The 20,066-nt window shown below is 36.4% G+C and overlaps 1 protein-coding gene and 1 long non-coding RNA gene across 7 annotated transcripts in view; one reads left to right on the forward strand and one right to left on the reverse strand.

Moving 5' to 3' along the window:
• Positions 1-20,066, reverse strand: part of Adgrv1 (adhesion G protein-coupled receptor V1) — a 469,087-nt gene that overhangs the window by 198,845 nt on the left and 250,176 nt on the right. The gene's annotated exons all lie outside the window — the stretch shown is intronic.
• Positions 1-20,066, forward strand: part of LOC138832894 (uncharacterized) — an 84,177-nt gene that overhangs the window by 20,929 nt on the left and 43,182 nt on the right. The gene's annotated exons all lie outside the window — the stretch shown is intronic.

Below are 20,066 nucleotides of genomic sequence, written 5' to 3' on the forward strand. Positions count from 1 at the left end.
TGGAAGCATGACTCCAGCTAAGCAAGCAAGCTAAGAAAGAGTGAGGTCCTGAGTTCTAACTGTGGTACTAGCATATTTTAGTAAAATAAAAAAATTAGTATTAACATAGTATTGCATGCCAATTATCTACCACCCATATTAACTGTGCCTTTTAGGAGTAAAGGTTTAAAATGACAACTTGTTCTGAGTGGAGTTTTGACCTCTGATTTCTGTATTTCTAGGCTTGCGATTTTTGTGGTGGTGGTGGTGGTGGTGGTGGTGGTGGTGATGGTGGTGGTGTGTGTGTGTGTGTGTGTGTGTGTGTGTGTGTGTGTGTGTGTGTGTGGGTGTGTGTGTGTGAAGGGAGGTAGAAGAGAAACTGAGAAATGATGATAAAATGTGACAGAACAATTAATGCTTCCAGCTAGAGTTTGAGAACACCTTTACATGCTAACCAATACTCAATAAATATGGGACTAACAAACTAAATCAGCCAAAACATGATTGGAAAGCTAACTTCTGCCTGCCTCTGAATTTTGTTTGTCCAGAATGTTGTGAATGGAAAGTCTTGGCATATATTGTTATCATTCTCCATGTTAGCAGTGCTCTTCATTTGCACACCTATAGAGTGGCTTGGCCTTGAAGACATTCAATTAAGGCTGCCATCTCCCACTTCAGTCCCAATTGATCACCACTTTCCAATGGGAGAAGTCCCAATGGCTGAGTCCAAATTATGGACAGATGTTCATTCCTGTAGTAGGAAATCTCTCTTGGAATTAAAATGTATATCCTCACAGAAATGGCAATGTGATAAAGCATATGCCTATGTGTATCCAGAGAAGATGCTTACAATTAAACAATTAAACAGAACACTGCACTGAAACTCAGCCAATTCACCATGATTTATCCCTTTGCTGACAATGAATCAGCTTGGAATGCAAACAAGCATCATCAAATTTATGAATAATTCAGAGATGTGGAGTAAGCATCAACTACCACCTGCCTTTTGCCATATGGATTCTTTAGGAAAAGTAGAAGTGACTCAGATAACATAATTTCTCTGGACCTACATAATGAAATAGTTTTAACAGCTGAGTCTAATTTTTTGATACAAAACAAAAAGCCATTCATATTTTGGATAAAACAAAATGTGAGTTACATTTAAATTCCTAAAAGACATTCACTGGGATCTTAGCCTATTTATACTCCTTTCCTAAATAAAAAAGGAAATCAGATCCTTTGCTGTTCTGCTAACCTTCAATAAAAGTGGGGCTTGATATTCAGGAATAAGATTTAAGGAGCAAACAATCTGACAAAGGGATTTTGAAGGTAAATGGAAAATAAGAACACCAAAGTATGTGCTCCAGAACTGGGTTACTTCTGAAGCACATTTAGAGGTAAGGTAAGAATGGCAGAATAACTGCCTGCATATAATCTAATCTGGCATCCGCTTTGCAGAATAAGATAGATGTATCCAACTGCTCTTAAATTCCAGGAGATTGTGATGTCTGTTTATCATGATGTCACATAGACATGGTCTCATACACGAGGCTTTTGTAAGAATATGAGGAGATAATAATGAGAAGGTGCTCACAAACTTGGAAATTGCTACTTGAATGTCCATTATTATTATTTATTGTTATTGTTATTAAATGAAATGAAAAGAACTGCTGCTCTTCTACCAGTAGTATCTATATTTCCATTGAAATGTTGTTTAGGAACAGCAGATATTATTCCCAGATAAATGAGATTTTTAAAAAAATCACTATTTTTATTTGTTTTTACAATCTTCTCATTTTAGGGACTTTTACTTGCCATGCATTAACCCACATTATCTTGACAAAGTAGGAAGAAACTCAAAATGCATTGAAAGGACATATTGAGCCTGGGTAGAGAATACATTTCACTACCTTCAGTTTAGTGCTCCCTCTGTTAGGCCTTGGTATGTGAATAACAAACTCAAATTAACCTAGTCATCATTGCTCAAAAATTCATTAATCACAACCAAAGATCAACAAAATAAGGAAGTCCATGAAAATAAATACAACTACCTTTAAAAACAGTCAATCTTACTCACCTACCTAATTAATGAGAGAAACTCTAATCCACCTAATTAAAAATGAACCCTGTCTCTGACTACTGTGTTTTAACGTGTGATACTGAGATTTAAATCAACAGTATGCTTTACTCTCATGCTCAGTTTAACTTTGTTTTCCAAGCTGGAAAGCTTATACAGTCTTCTAAAACTGACACCTTTGATTATAAAAGAGTAAAATACATAGTTAATCTTCTCCTGGCTTAACATTAAGTCTATAACCTTAGCCTTAAAATAACTAATAGTCTTCAGCCAGTATCAATTTGTCATAGAAAATGTAGTGAAAGATGTCATCATGAACCTGGTAGTTTTCCAGGTTGTGATGAGAGAAATAAAACTTGTTTTTAAAAATACAGTTCCTGGGTTGAAAAAATGATAAAGGCAGATACTGCATTCATCATCATACTTCTGCCTTAACTGTGCATGACACCCAATCCAAGAACTGTAACTTTATTTACTGTTCTAGTGATGATCAAAATTGTAGTTGATCCAAGATATTATTAAAAATAATCTCTAATGGAGGTCCTACAAGAGCTGAGAATTTTAGGATTTGTGTGCTATCATGAATGCCAGAAAAGTACCTGACATATTACAGGAACTCAGTAAAATGTCTGCTGACTGGAAAGGAGGAGGAACTCAGTAAAATGTCTGCTGACTGGAAAGGAGGAGGAGTTAGGTGAAACTCTCAAGATGGGTGGAGTAGGATCCGGAGCAGATCACAGCGCATTGATAGATGTATCCAGTGGGGAACTGATTAAAAATGTAATGTCACTTTTGGCACTAAAGTGTCACTGGCGTCAGCTTTCTTCCCCTCTGATATGTACACTTTCAATGCTGATATTATTGCTGCATCATTAAATTAATTTCAAGCCAAACCTAAATGGTACCCAAATTGAGACAATCAAAATCAAAATAGCCCCAAATCAACTGAAGTGAAAATATCAGAGTAGTAGGTATCAAAAATGGAATAAGAATAAAAACTGATTTGGCCCTCACTGACATTAAAAAGCCAATTGAGATACCACACAAGATGTATAGTACGTTCACACAGGAAAGTCCATTCTAAATACACACCAATGATAGACTTAAAAAAGTGTGTTGGGACACAAAATGGGACTCTGGGTCAATGATAATCAAGCACTTTTGTTAATGAAAAATTAAACAAAACCAAGTTGCTGAGCCAGTACAAACAAAACTCAATGATATAATTAACAATTTGGATACGAATTAACCATATAGAAATAAATGAACTCCAAATGAAATTAATTTATTTCCTTCTCGTCTCCCTTTTATCTTCCTTTTTACTTCCCTTTTTTAATCCATATCATATTATAACTAAAATGCCAAGATTAGAGAACAAAGAAAGGAAGTCGTGAGTGGGCCATTTACAGCTATGAATGACTTCATTTAAAAATCAGAAAGATATCAATAACAGCATAATGAGCTCTTAGAAAAAAGAAGAACAAGCCCAAATCCAAAATTAGTAGATGAATAGAAATAATGAAGACTAATAATAAAGACTAGGTCAGAAATTAATGACTAAACCACAATAGAAAGAAACATTGAAACAAAAAGCTAGTTCTTTGAAAGGTGAACAAGATTGAGACAACTAGCTCTGAGACAAACTAACAAAAAAGAGGAAGAAAACTAAGTTAATAAAATTAGAAATGAAAACACCAATGAAGTCAGAGGATTCTTACAAAATACTTCAAAAGCTTGCTTACTAATAAATTGGAAACTCTTGAACACATGCATTAAATTTTAAATGAATATGGCTTATAAATTGAATCAAAAGGATATAAACTCTTAGATCTGTAAATGAGTTTGAAGCAGTAATAAGGAATCTCCAAATATAGAAACCCCATGAATAGAAAGATTTATAACTGACTTCTACTAGATCATTAAAGAACTAACATTAATGCTTCTCAAGGAATGTTATCAAACTCAATCAGAAAAATCATTATTATCCTGATTCTAAAACTGGATAGCGACAAACCAAAATGAAAACTACAGGCCAATTTCCTTGTGAACACAGATGTAAAATTGTCAATAAAATATTTACAAACCTATTCAACAATACAATACAGTGGTTTCTTTCCAGGACATAGGGTTAGTTCAAGAAACAGATAAATAAATATAAATATATACATAAATGAAGTCAAAGACAAAAAATCCCATGATCAATAGACTCAGAGAGTCTTTGACATAATTAGTATTCCTAAAGAAACAATAAATAAAGTCTCATGCCTCAGCATAATAAAGGACAAATTCATACCAAGAGTGGAAAAATTAAAAATGTTTCCTTTAGAATAAGGAATGAAACAGGGATGTTCACTCTCTCCATTTTTATTCAATATAGTCCTTGAATTCTTAGCCAGAGCAATAGGGCAAAAGAAATAAACAGAATAGAAATAATAATTAAAAACTCAAATCATCCCAATTTGCAGATCATACAGTTGAATAGACTCCAGCAAAAAGAACTTTTAGACCTAGTAAACACTTTTTGCAGATTCACAATGCATCATTAGAATAAAATAATCAGTAGCTTCCCCATACAATAATAATTAATGTGCTGAAAAAGAAATCAGAAAAATAACCTGATAAATAGCCTAAGAAGAACCCTAACAAAAGAGGTGAAAGACCTCTATAATAAAAAAAAACACATTAAATAGAAAAGAAAGATAAAATAAAGGGTAAACCAATTCAACAGTGCTACTCAGTAGACACTATGTTGGAAATGAACTTTACAACTTGTAGGGAAGGGGAGGGAGAATTGGGAGGGTAGTAGAGACAATTAGGGAAGGGGTAACACTGTTCAAAATAAATGTATTCATTATATTACTTATGTAACTGTAACCCCTCTGTACATCACCTATATAGAAAAAGTTAAAGAAAATACATAGGAAATGGATAGACTTTCTATATCTTGGTAGAATTAATACTGTGACCATGAGTATATTATAAAAAATGATGTCCAGTTTCAATTCAATCCTCATCAAAAAATAGAAAACAAAACATTCCTACAATTCATATGGAGGAACAAATGACCCCAAAGGGCCACAGTAATCGTGTGCAGGAGGTATCACAATCCTATTCATATGGATTAGCCCTAACATGCAATGTGATCATGTGATCATAGCTGGAAATGAGATCTGGGGGATGTAAGCAGTGTTCCCTAAAGTTACCAGAGCAGGGCCCTGAGGACGGGAATCATGCCCTTACAAGAAAACACAGTGGAGACCTTCACTGCCTTCTCCACACGTGCATGTGAGTACACTGAGAAATAGTGGCCAACAGAAAAGGCCTTAGAATGAAATATCCTTTGCTGTTAACCCTGATTTTGGACTTCCTAGCCTCTAGATGGTGAGAAATAAATTTCTGTCCTTAAAGCCCCCAGTCAGTGGTATTTTGTTATGGCAGCCCTGGTTAACTAAGATTAAAACAAAACAAGCAGCGTGCGCATGCGCATGCGCACGCGCGCACACACACACACACACACACACACACACACACACACACACACACACACACAGACCTAACTCCCACCACTACAAAACAAAGCAAAAAACAAACAAACAAACAAAAACAAAAACACTGACTCAACAAGTGAAAGTAACTATTGTAAGTGATCTGATACCAAACAATAATAGTCAAGGGAAAGGACTCATGCAAAATGCCCAAGAATGCAGGAGATGAGCACTTATCTCCTATGATGTGAAGCAGTCAAGAGCAGCCAGCAGGATGCAAAGAGGACCTGAGAAGCAAGACGGGCTTGAAAAGAAAAATAGGACCATCAGATTTAAAAGTGTATGTGGCAGCACAATGCTGTGGAATAACCACTGCTTGTTTGTTGTTGTTGTTTTTTCTCTTCTGAATTTACTTTGTCATCTCTAACCACCCTCACTCTTTCAAGCCAACTGAGTAGCATTCTCTCCCAAGAAAGCATCAATCATGGGTAAGAACAGATAAGTAAGAAATCAAGAATATTCAACAAGAGCAAAACATCCCATCCTACACCAGGACAGAGCTATAGAACTGGAGAGATAAAGAAGAAACAAATTAAAGCTATGAGGAGAGACATCAGCTTAGTTAGACTGCTTGGGAATCACTGAAAACTATGAGTGCTTTTCTGAGTTTCTGACTAAGAAAGGACTATAGTCAGTCTCAAATAGGCCTGAGACAAGTCCTCTGCCTATGTCTCTCAGGTGGCTTACTATTACAAGAGCCCCTGACAACCTAAGTAGAGACACAGGAAAAGCTCAACAAAGACCAGAATTGAGATTCTTTCCAGCACTAAGCACAATAGTGCTGTTCCACTCAGCTATGTTGTACAGTTATTTTGCACCTAAATAAGTGTATGTGGAGTACAGTCCACTATACCTGCAAATAAAGAGACAATTCCAAGCCAATTCCAAGCCAAAGGACCCCAAATAAAACTCTAGAGGATTAGAAAGCAAGCATTTTCAGAATGCAGCAAGCTAGCACCACACTATGAGGACTCTAAACACTAAATTCACTAACTTTGAAATAAGACAGTTGCATGGAGCTATTAGCGGATTGTGTGCCAAAGTCAGGAGCACAGACTAACAAACTCATATATCTAGGATGAAAAGACAATGTAGAAACTGTATTTGACAATAAAGACAGCAGACTGGGTGAAGACTAAGAATATTCACCCTTGCAATGGTCAAAGCTATGATTTTGACTAGTTAAAAATGTGCCTATCATCTCTCTCTCTCTCTCTCTCTCTCTCTCTCTCTCTCTCTCTCTCTCTCTCTCTCTGAGTGTGTGTGTGTGTGTGATCTTCAGAGTGAATCACCTATATAAGGTCTTACACGGACCCAGCATGTTTAGTCATTTAATCTTCAGAACAAGTCAATACACAGATCTCATCTCACTATTCCCACATTAAGATGAGGAAACAGCCTCAGCAAATTTAAGAGACTTCATCGACTTTATATAGAACTGTCATTTCTTGAAAATTGCAGGGCAGTTGCAAAACTACATAACCTGGTCTTCCTCCTTTTCATTCTGGTTCATCATGTCCAGATTCAGCTCAGAAGTTAGTGATCCTTATGGGAGGGAAGAGATAGTGGGAGACAAACAAAGGAGGGGGTAGCAATGCCCAACAAGAAATGTACTCATTACCTTACTGATGTAACTGTAACCTCTCTGGACAGCATCTTTACAATGAAATACAAATTAAACAAAAAGAAGTTAGTGATCCTCCAAAAAAACAAAGTGTGATGACCCCACGCATCTGCACCAAGTTTGCCTATGGCTTCCCATCTCAATGGGAAGAAAAATCCCAACAGATCTTTACACCTTTCCCTGACCTCATCTCCCAACACATTCCATCACCTGCCAGACCATCGAGTCTCATACTGTACCCAGAATAAACCTTGGATTTGCTTTCCCCCTTTAGAATATTCTCCCCAGCAGGTGCGTATCTTCCTTTCTCATTTCCTTCAGATCTCTTCTCCTATATTACCTTTTCAGAGATTTCCTCTGCCCCGTCTATGTAAAAGGGTTCTGCCACTGAAGATGTTACAGCAGCACTTTCACACTGCACTTAATCTTAATGTGGTATGCACACCTACCTGCCACCACCATCACTACTACCAATATAAACTAAATTACTAAGGGGTTCTTGTTTTGTCACTATATAAAATGAGACTGAAATATATAGTGACCACTCAAAAATGAGAATATATCTCAAACACTGGCATAACAAATTTAGAAAATTGTACTTGTATTGTTGTTGTCGTCATCGTGGAGCTTGAACTCAGGGCCTGGGTGTTGTCCCTGAGCTGTTTTTGCTCAAGGCTAGTGCTCTACCACTTTGAGCCACCACTCCACCGTGTTTTTTGTTTGGGTAATTAATTGGAGATAAGAGTCTCAGGGATTTTCCTGCCCAGGCTGGCTTTGAACTTCAATCTGCAGATCTCAGCCTTCTGAATAGTTAGGATTATATTCATGAGCCACCAACGCTGGTCGAAAATCATGCTTTGTAACTAAACTGTTTTTCCATCTGAAATACAATTCAAATGTCCAGAGTATTATTTCTGACATTGCCAGCATAATTTTAAAATGATATACATGGTACCTGCATACAAGTGTATGACCAGAGATGATGGGGCTGATGTTCACTTGCCACTAAGGAATGTCATCTTTGTGTGCGTGCCTTTGTCATGTGTGTGTGTGTGTGTGTGTGTGTGATGTATGTGTGTAAGGTAAGTATGCGAACAGTCTGACCCAAGTGTGTACTACATCCTGTCTGATTTTTTTATCTGTAAACTTTTCCTAACAAGATAATGGTTTGTGTCTCATAAAATTCCCGTTATTGTAACTAATTCATCTGTTCATAACTAAAACACACATAGATTTATGTTTTCACATTACTTTTAAAGAGACAAGCATAACTTTTAGCTGAAATTTGATATCAAATAGATCACTCAATTTTATTTATTTTTTAATGAATTACCCATCTGCACAAAATACTATGTAGGCAAATTAGTAACAATCAAAACATTTTGAAGCTGTTTTTGTTTATGTTTAAACAATATTAAAACAAAACATCTCCACTAGCAAATAAGATCGGTGTACAAACAATCTCTAGCTGAGAAATGGAAATCTTGCTCATGAGATTTGCTGGAGAGGCTTGTCACAGGAGAGTGTTTGCAAAAAGTACCTCCTATGGGTCAGCCTTAAGCTGAAGTGAGGTGGAAAAATACCTTTCACAAGGAAATGAAATGGAGTGTTTAGGAAATCATACAACTAAGAGGAAAATTCACAGGCTTGCAAACTCATTTCCTAGCAAGTCACCACTTCCTTGAATTCTCTCACCTGCTAAAATAATTACACATGGATTTATACCCAAGGCAAATAAGCTAAACCATTCTGCAATGCTTGAGAAAACACTTCCAGCAAGTGGAAAATTTATAACAATTTATGTGGGGAAGGGAAATAAAACCAAGTAAGTCAAGTAAAAACAGAAAGCTGGAGTTCTTATGGCTCTCTTCGAAATTTCAACTTTATGCTTCCATTTAACAGAAGTTTCTTCTCACTCTATGACTACTGAATATTCAATTACATGTTAAGACTTCAGATACACTAATTTAAACTGAGTTCAATTTTTCTCGGGGTCAGTGTATAGGAGTGGCGTCTCAAAAGTGTGTCCATCCAGTCAGTGAGATGCCTTTTCTATCCAACAGCTAGGAAACGTGTACTAAGAAACAAAATAGGAGTAAACGGTCGTTAAAATATAATAATAGATAATAAATAATAAGTTATTCTGTCAATTATAACTGCACATGTGCTCAGTCATACTCGACTCGTTTTTTTTTTTTTTTTTTTTTTTTGGTCCATTGTGGGGCTTGAACTCTGGGCCTGGGCACTGTCCCTCCTCAGCACATCACCTCAAGGCTAGTGCTCTACCACTTGAGCCACAGCGCCACTTCCAGTTTTCTGGTGGTTAATTGGAGATAAGAGTCCCATGGACTTTCCTGCCCAGGCTGGCTTTGACCCACAATCCTCAGATCTCAGCCTCCTGAGTAGCTAGGATTACACGTGTGAGCCACCAATGCTCACCTATGCTCTACTACTCTTTAGAGTAAAAATTTCAGCATTTATATAAAATCTAGCAACCAGAAAAAAATTCTTTCTTATAGTTTATCATTTTAGCAGATGTTTCTAAAGCCTGGTTCTTTTTTAAAAATTTATTTTATTTTTTATTTTTTTATTGTGAAAATACCATACAGAGGGGTTACAATTACATGGGCAAGGTAATGAGTACATTTCTTTTCTTTTTTTTTTTTTTTTGGGTCCGGTGGTGGGGCCTGAACTCTGGGCCTGGGTGCTGTCCCTCAGCTCTTCAGCTCAAGGCTAGCACTCTACCACTTGAGCCACAGTGCCACTTCCAGCTTTTTTCTTTTTGCTTATGTGGTGCTGAGGAATCGAACCCAGGGCCTCAGGCATGCAAGTCAAGCGCTCTACCACTGAGCTACCTTCCCAGCCCATGAATACATTTCTTATCAAGCATTTTTGCCTTCTCCTTTGTTTCCCCTTCCCATCCCTTCCCATCTTCCCTCCCACCCACCCACCCCAAATTTGTAAAGTGTGTTTTTCGACATAATGTCTTGTATATTTCATTGTTACAATGGGTCCACCTGTATCCCTATTTAAACGACTTGTTTTTTCCCTTTGCCTCCACAAATTATACCAACATCAAATACAGTGAAAACAGGGGTTATATTGTGGGAGAGGGACATACAAATAAACAAAGAAATACCTTATAAATATGTTAGAAAGCCTGTTTCTTGTAGCCTATAATCCTAGCTACGCAGGAGGCTGAGATCTGAGGATCGCTTTTCAAAGTCAACTGGGACAGGAAATTCTGTGAGACTCTTATCTGCAATTAGGTTCCAAAAAAAAATCTAGAAGTGGAGCTGTGGCTCATGTAGTAGAGTGCTATCCTTGAGCAAAAAGAATCTCATGGACAATGCCTACACTTTGAGTTCAAGCCCCAGGACTGGCGCGCGCATGCGCTACACACACACAGACACACACACACAAACACATACATACACAAACACACACACACATACACACACACAAATACACACATGCAAAGGATTTTCTGATTTTTAACCAGTTATATTTATTTGAGAAAAGAAAACCTTCTCCTTACAGGTATTTGTCAATTAAGCATCAATAGGAGAAATGAAATAAGAAAAGAAACTTGTTGGACAGAAATTGAGTACACCTAGCTCTATTAAGTATACTAGACATTCTTTAATGGTTGCTCCCTTTCTTTCTTGTTATCCCTCTTCTGAAAGTCCTCATTATCTCCTGTGAGTTAAAAACAAACAAATAAACAAGTTTCTTTGCTGTCCAGTTCACAGGAACTTTGCTCTTGCTTACCAGTCAAGCCTCATCTCCTACTACTTCCTAGTGTTCCTTTACACACCAGGTATCTTAAACTGTTGCTATCTTTCTTCCAGCACACATAACGTATTCTGTCATAGCAGTCCTCTTTTACCACTGCTATTCACTCTCCCCAAACACTTTTCCAGCAAGTACCTTCTCACCTCTATTGCTAGGAGAAAAAAACAAAGAAGGGGGTAACAATGCTCGATAAGAAATGTACTCATTACCTTACTCATATAACCGTACCCCCTCTGTACAATATCTTTACAATAAAAAATATATAGTACAAAATCTAGGAATTCTTCATTGGTCACTTTAGAAACCTCTTATCTCCTGTCACCTTGAGGTAAATGAAGTGAGCCATGTACTGAGCTCTCCAGGATTGAGTTTATCTTAGAAGTGACTTATGTGCTACATTGTTTTATTTTCATGTGTCCTTTGCAATATGAGATACTACTCATCACCAGCTCCCCATAAAGTGCCTGGTCCACAGGGGATTCTCTGCAAGCATTTGTTGAATTGAATATCATAGAAGTTCTAACATTCACAGAGAATTTTCACTTAAACTTAGGTGAAACTCTTACTGGGCTTGAAACACAATTCTATTCATTTCCATGAAACTGAGTCATTGCTAACACTGCAAGAGTGAATTAGGGGGATTTAAAAAATCTCTAAGAAAGGCATAATTTAGACACTTTAAATTGGATTAAAAATCTTTTCTTTTTTGCTCTTCCTGGGGCTTGAACTCTGGGCCTGGGCTTTGGCTCTGTCCCTGAGCTTCTTTTGCTCAGGGATAGTGCTTTACCACTTGAGCCACAGAGCCACTCTGGCTTTTTCTTTTTTATTAGAGATAAGAGTCTCACAGACTTTTCTGCCCAGGATTGGCTTTGAACTCATGATCCTCAAATCTCAGCCTTCTGAATACCCATTGTTACACTCATAAGACACCAGCAGCTGGCTCTTGATAAAAAAATCTTGATAGTACTACACTGACAAGAATTCATACACTGAATATTGAGTGGAAAAATAATTTGTAATGCATTCAGCATAATGAAAGAATATTGTCCTGTGGTCATTATAAATGTTAGAGGTTCAGGAAGGAATGATCCTGATATATTAAGTTTATACTGAAACAACTTTTTTTTAAAGTTGGCATTCTCCTACACTATATCTACTCATTTGTATACAGTTTGACAAAAAAGTATCTAACGCATGACTTTGGCAGCATGTTCATATTTTAGAACAGTACTAAAGTAAATATTGGCATCACAATTTCTAATGAGAAGCATCAAGTATCTCTCTGTATACTCTGTCCTGAGAATAGTACTGTTTCTTTACAAAATATTTTTTAGGCAAGTGATATAAAAGAAAAAACAAATGAAAGATCTCAACAGGTTAGGTCATTTAAATAAAATTATGCTAATACTAATGCATAATTTAAATATTTAATGTGCGTGTGTGTGTGTGTGTGTGTGTGTGTGTGTGTGTGTGAGTGTGAGTGTGAGTGTGTGTGGTGGGACTTGAACTCAGGGCCTGGGATCTGTCCCTGAGCACTTTTGCTCAAGGCTAGTGCTCTCCCAATTTGAGCCACTTCCTTTTTTTTTGAGGGATTAATTGGAGATAAGACTCTCATGGGGAATTTTCTGCCCAGGCTGGCTTCAAACCATGATCCTCAGATTTCAGCCTCCTGAGTAGTTAGGATTACAGGCATAAGCCATTGGCCCCCAGCCTAAGAATTTGTGTGTGTGTGTGTGTGTGTGTGGTGCTGGGGATTGAACACAGGGCTTTGTACATGTCAATGAGGTACATTTCCCTACCCTTAAAAATGATTTATTGAAGTTTTTATAGTCCATAGTAATGAATATATTTTTTCTTGACATTGCATTTTCTTAACATTACATATTATATACAGGTCAATTACTTAAATACACTCTGTTTAATAAAATCTGTATCAGAACAAATAAGACTCAAAATTTAGAAAACAGATTTGACTAATCATATTAACATAACAAAAAACAAGTGCTAACAATACTCTTGAATTTTTAAAATGTTTTATGATTTTATTCTGGTATATATTTACATTAATATTTTTGTTTTGTTAATAATTGAATGTTTGTACTGTGTGTGTGTGTGTGTGTGTGTGTGTGTGTGTGTGCAAGTCCTGGTGCTTGAAATCAGGGCCTAGGCACTGTCCTTGGACTTTTTTGTTCAAGGCTAATGCTCTACCACTGAACCACAGCTCCAGTTCTGGCTTTTTTTTTTTTTTTTTTTTTTTTTTTGGTATTTAATTGGACAATAGTCTCACAGATTTTCCTGCCTGGGTTGGTTTCAATGATTCTCAGATTGCAGCCTTGTGAATAGCTAGGATTACAGGTGTGAGCCACCACAACACAGTTTGTTTGTACTTTTACAAAATTTCTTTAAAAATCAATTTTATGGGAAATTTTATATAAAAATCAGAGATAGCTTCTGTCTTAAGAAAAAATGTATGTCCCTCTACACCACGATATAACCCCTGCTTTCACTGTATTTGATGTTGATATAATTTGTGGAGGGGAAGGGAAAAAACAAATCTTTTAAATAGGGATGCAGGTGGACCCATTGCAACAACGAGATGTACAAGTCGTTATGTTGAAAACGAAATTTACAAGTTTAGTGGGGCGAGGGGGGGGGATATGTGGGGAGGAGATGGGAAGGGATGGGAAGGGGAAACAAAGGAGGAGGCAACAATGCTTGGTAAGAAATGTACTCATTATTACAATTACATTGCCCATGTAATTGTAACCCCTCTGAAAGGTATTTTCACAATAAAATAATAATAATAATAAAAGAAAAAATGTAGCATCTTATTTAAATATGACAGATCTCACTGTAATTTCTTTGCTTAAGAAAATGTCATAGCTTGTGGGTCCTGCATAGACAAAACAATTCTAATTATAAATTGGAAATGATTTATCCAATTTTTATGACAAATAACTGCAATGCTCGAAGTTTACATGGACATAGACTTGGAGAACAAAAATATTTCTCTTTCTCATGGAGATAAATAATTTAGCTGTTTTAGCGCTGAAAATACCTACATTCCAAGCATAATTTTTTAGAAGATCAGATGTGCTTGCAGAAGGCAAAGAAAAGTATAAATCAGGTCACTCAGTGTAGATGTACAGAGTCATGATGTAGCCGTAGAACAGTTCTGTGGAAGGTTTGGAGGATTCCATGTTGAACAAGAGACAGCTCCTGAAACTAAGTTCTATAAGAAACATCAAGAAACAACAGCTATAGTTTATGTGATCAATGTTTTTAAAATACTTGAGCATCAGCTGCATCAGGGCCATTAGAACCAGTAATACATACACAGAGTTGCTGATGCAGTAGGTAAGGATGGGCCTGGTATGTTGCTGAATTTCCAACTAGCTTCATAGGGATGCCAGTGCTGCTTGTCTGCAGACCATGTTCTGAATAGAAATGTTTAAGTGCATAGTAACACAAGCTGAAATAGCCTTTAACTGCATTTCAACGAAAATGCATTACGAAAGCTACTGATAGGAAGTAACCATTGCACAAGGTAAAGGGAGAAGAGGTCTCTAGGTAGACACACAAAATTCATAAAGTTCTCTGACATGATCATTCATAACTTAGAAGTAGCAAATGTATTCAGGGTAGAGGGTCGGTAGACGAGGTGACAGAATAAAAGGGCAGAGACATAACCAGATATAAGTTGGAATTGTTTTATATATCTGTTGTGCATCCCAGAATTTCTCACATCACTTTAAAGATCATGAAGAAGCACTGGATGTTTCCCATTTTCCTAAAAAGCAAGGAAAGTGCACTGATATTTTAGAAAGGTAGTTCAGACATTAGCATGGAGAATGCACTGGAAGAATTAAATGTAAATTTTAAGCCACAGAGGTCAAAGCCTTAGATGGTCCTTAGATGGTCAAATGAAGAAATAAAACCAGATTCTGAAGAATCTAGACACATATAAAGATTAAGAAAAATACAAAAGGACAACATATGAGGTACTGCTAAGAATTATAAATATATACTAAGAAGCTGAAACATTTTTGTTAGAGGAGGGTGGGGCTCAAGATGACAGGGAAAGGAAGATGAATGGAGAGAGGAAGATTGGATATATAGTTATAATATTCAATGTACATAAGTAAACATGGAACCAGTACGTGAGGTTAGAACAGATGGGGTGGGAGAGAGTGAGGGGAGGGATGATATTGATCAAAATGTACTTTATGCATAAACGGATATGTTGAAATCCCTTTGTACAACTACTTAAAGATAATGAAAAGATAAATAAAAGAGCTATTAGTATATGTAGCAAAATCTGTATTTGTAGTGCTTGGGATTATAAATGCCAAATTTTTAATGATGGCTGCTTCTAATTAGAAGAGAACACAGTGAACTCTGTTGATTATGTTTCATTTACTAAACCATGAAGGGATACAGAAGTGCTGATTTTTAAGTAGTTCTCTTGGTTTCATAATATAAAATTGAAACTAATTAAAATACAAAGAAGACAGAGTTCCATGTGGTAGGACACTGCTAACAAAATCAAGGGAAGATGGAAAAATGGAAAGTTACAATTGGATTTGGCAGGCAACAGCATATTGGTGACACTTGTAAGAGTATTTTTAGACAGTCCAAAAGAACCTAGGTAACAATTTTTAAATTTTATTCATTATCTTTAAATGTATAAGGGGGTTTTGGCTCAGCATGCCAATTTATCAACATGCCAATTCATAAGTGCCATCCATCTTGATCTACGCCACCACATTGTTCCGCACACTTCAAGCTATTCCAGCCCCATCCATCCCCTCCAGTTACATTTTCACACATGAAATTTTAAAAATCAAACATGCATTTATGTTCTAACCATTATACTATTTCTATGTATCTATTCACTGTCTTGGAAACTATGTAATTGGCTTTTAAGAAAAAAAAAACAAATTGTGAATTCTGTAGAAGAGAAGGTACCAGCAAGACACTAACTGATCTAATTCATTTAATAAAATATATATTCATTGATTGGCCCCATGTGTTGTGGAAGTAAATTATAAAATGTTTTTTTTAATATCTTAAATTATTGTGATAGGTAAGGCCTGTAAGTCCAGCTACTTGGGAGGTGAATATCCAGAGTACTATCTCAGTTTGTCAGCTCAGGCAAAATGTTAGTGAGATATCAGTTTTAACAAATAAGCTGGGTATGAAGCATAAGGAGGTAGATCAAGGTCCAATGCTGGCTCTAGGCAAAAACGTGAAACCCTAATTTAAAAAAAAAAAAACTAAAGTATAAAGGGTTGGATGCACAATTCAAAAGATAGAACATCTGTCTAACAGGTCTAAGTCCCTGAGTTAAATTAAAATATTTTAAATTTTAAATAAAAATATTTTATACTATATAAAAGTTATATAAATTGTAATATGCACCTAAATTCAGAATAATGAAAAATAAAATGACTCTGAAGGTTAAATGAAAGCTTTTTTTAATTTAAAAAGTCTGAATATAATTTTTAAGAACAATTGTTGTTCATGACTATAAATATTTCTACTTGGGAGGCTGAGGATGAGAGGATCACGGTTCAAGGTCTGCAGAGGAAGAAAAGTTTATGAGCTCTCTTCTCAACCCATAGTTGGCATGGTGCCTATCACCTCAAGTTACATAAGAGACTAAGATTGGGAGAATCATGGTTCCAGGGCAGCCTATGCAGAGAATTCTGAGAGATTCCTGTCTTCAAAGAGGGTAGCTGTACACAGTGGCACCCAACTGTGAACCCAATAGCAAAATGAAATCTAAAAGTGGATAGATTGGGTTTTAGCTAAAAGGTCCGATCCTAGAAATAACCGGGCCATATGCATAGCTCAGTAATACTGAGGCAGCCTAGCCAAGTATGAGGCCTGGAGTTACATATAAAAGATAGTCCAGATGTTCCCAGATGTTTGTGTTCTCCACCCTCAAATTCATCTATGGAAACCAAACCCCCAAGGTGAGGTGTGCTGCCACTTTGAAGTTCCAAGCCCCCCTGGACTGCAGGAAAACAATGATGTTTAAAAGAACCACACAGTCTAATTACTTTGGGGAAAACATTAAATTATCCAGCTCTAACCATTTTTCTCTTATTTATAAGATCTCAACTAAAACAAAAGAAAATCTGATTCTGTTGTTACATGCATATATAATACATTGCATTTTTTATATTAGAGAAAATTGCTATTACAATTAGGTGAGACTCTCTTTTGTCTGTTATCTTAAAATATAGGGGTATTGTTGAGAAATACATATGTGATGAAATAAAAATGGCATGCAAACAGAGGCAAAAGATAAATAGTATCGCCAAATAAAGTCTTTGGTCCTTTATAATCTCTTGTTCTCAATTTGGAATATACGAAAACATTTATTAGTAACTAAACATGCTAAAAAACTAGGGAAAGTTCAGAAAGAGTATCTGAAGTATCTGAAGAAGAGAGTGTGCCACACTTTGTGTGTAATTGAAAACCAAGAGGTGATTTTTAGCAGGCAGGTATTAAAACAGGATATAAATATTTTTTAGACAAATGCAACCCAAATTCTACCTATGAAATAATGAGCTTTCAGTTAGCTTTACAAGCCTGTGATGAATTGATGTGGACCCAGAGGTTCTTTCCGAAAACCCTGTGCTGCTACAGCCCAAAGCCCAAGCAAATGCTTGTGCAGAAGAACACATGCAGAAGGAAAAGTTCTTTTTTTTTTTGCCAGTCGTGGGGCCTGAACTCTGGGCCTGGGCACTGTCCCTTAGTTCTTCAGCTCAAGGCTAGCACTCTACCACTTGAGCCATCGTGCCACTTCCGACTTTTTCTGCTTATGTGGTGCTGAGGAATCGAACCCAGGGCCTTGTGCACGTGAGGCAAGCATTTTACCACTGAACCACCTTCCCATCCCCGGAAAAGTTCTTGTATCTGCACAAAATCAGTAGGCAATAATGACAAGAAACACTCAAACAGAGTAACTGAAGTAATGGAAGAGATACTAAAGTCACTGCCTGACAAATTCAGCCCTTGGCATTCTGGAGAGAAAGGTGATGTGGGTAAGTTTACAGAGTCATAAATATGGACAGGGTACACACAAACAGAAATTGAGAACTGGAGTTCAGCTGTAAAGTCTTCAGAACCCACTTCAAATATTTTATAAAGAATAGAACAGGACAAACTTTCTATGTTTTTATGGCAGGCATAAAAACATGGGCTTGATAGGGGAGGAAGTACTCTACAGAAATTAATGAGATGCAAAAGATAAGAAGTAGTGGCAATCTTTCTTAAGGCTAACAAAATGACTTGGGATTATTGGGGTTAGACTATTTGTATATATTACATTAATTAATAAATGAAGACAGGAAAGCATTGAGGATATGCATTACACATTATATAATATTTGTACTCAAAATACAAATATTAAAGAATGGTTTTAGAAATATTCATGGAATGAAAGATATCAGAGGTAACATAGTACTATAAGTCACACACTGTATAAAATATTTAGCTGAGCACCAGTGGCTCATGCCTGTAAACCTAACTACAGAAGGCTGAGATTTGAGGATCACAGTTTGAAGCCAGCCCAGGCAGGAAAGTTCCTGAGATTCTTTGTCTCCAATCAACTCTCAGAAAACTAGAAGTAGAGTGCGGTTCAAAGTGGTAGAATGTTGGCCTTGAGAGAAAAGGCTCAGGACAGTGCTCAGGCCCCGAGTTCAAGCCCCATGACTGACAATTTTTTTTAAAGTATATGCAGATATCTTATTTAGTCCAAAAACTCCCTGCAGATCAGATTAGTGAGGCTGGATTTCAAATTTAAATACATGTACATTCAAATCTATACTTTCTCTTGACTTTTTGCTACCTGCCTTTTATACTGTATTTGGAGTATAAAGTTAGATGTAAAGGATGGAAGAGGTTTTAAAAAAAAGTATGAAGATTAAAACCTAGTATTATGATTGTTAATAGATTAGCTTTGGGAAATGGATGTTTAGATAAATGACCTGGACTTTCATTTAGTCTGATAACACGTGGCTTGTCATCAAACCTCTGCTAGGATCTTGAAAATTAACTAAAGCTTCCTGTGGCATCACAAGAGCCAGAACTGTGTAAAGATCTTGGACTATTTCCTGTAAGAATGGGCATATTCTGTCTGACTGGATTTACTCATCACTGTGAGGAAAACAGCCTATACATATATTCAGATACAGAATTTGGAAGGATAGCCTTTGGGATCAGAGATGCCTCCATCAAATTTGTGCTTCTGCTCTTCCAGAGTAATCTTTTTTCTAATTTTTATTTTTATTTATTTGTTATTATAAAGGTGATATACAGAGGGGTTACAGTTAACATAAGTCAGGTAATGAGTCCATATCTTTCTGGACAATGTCACCCTTTCCCTTGCTCTCTCCCAGTTTTTTTGAGTAATCTTAAATTAAGTATTAATTTCTAATAAGCTTAGTTCCCACAATTTAAAAGAATGAAATACCAAAATATATCTCTCTGTGAACTATCAGAAAGTCAAAATAATATAAGGCATATAATGCACTAATGTAATAAGGATTTTACAAATTCTCCCTTTACAGAAATGATGCTGATGCTCATGCAAATAAGAGAAAAATCAGGAGAAAAAGGAGCCCAATTTAAAACCCAAGAGAAATCCTTTGAATTTCTGGATGTTTTGAGCAATTAGTTAATAGCACAAAATGAAACGCCTGCTGTGTTCACCTTTTATTAGTTTCTCAATTACAGAAGTTATGTCTCAGTAGAAACATTTTTCCCAGCAGTAAGACTTAGAACTTAATAGAAACTTTAAGAAGGTAAAGCAGGTTACAACGGTTAACTTTGTTTTGATTCACTGAAAAGTTTTGTTAGCTTATTTTGAGTATTGTAATAAGTGGCACATGTTTGGCCTAAGCCACGGTGGTTAATTTTTATCCATTCTTGGTTGCTGAGGTAACTTTACATTTAAAATTTTTTGTTGGCTAGGACTTAGAAAGTCACTTTTGAATCTGACTAGCCTACGTGATTCTAATTATAGACTCAGCAC

Source organism: Dipodomys merriami, unplaced genomic scaffold, assembly GCF_024711535.1.
Source record: "Dipodomys merriami isolate MVZ:Mamm:240054 unplaced genomic scaffold, mDipMer1.0.p SCAF_20, whole genome shotgun sequence".
Lineage (NCBI taxonomy): Eukaryota > Metazoa > Chordata > Mammalia > Rodentia > Heteromyidae > Dipodomys > Dipodomys merriami.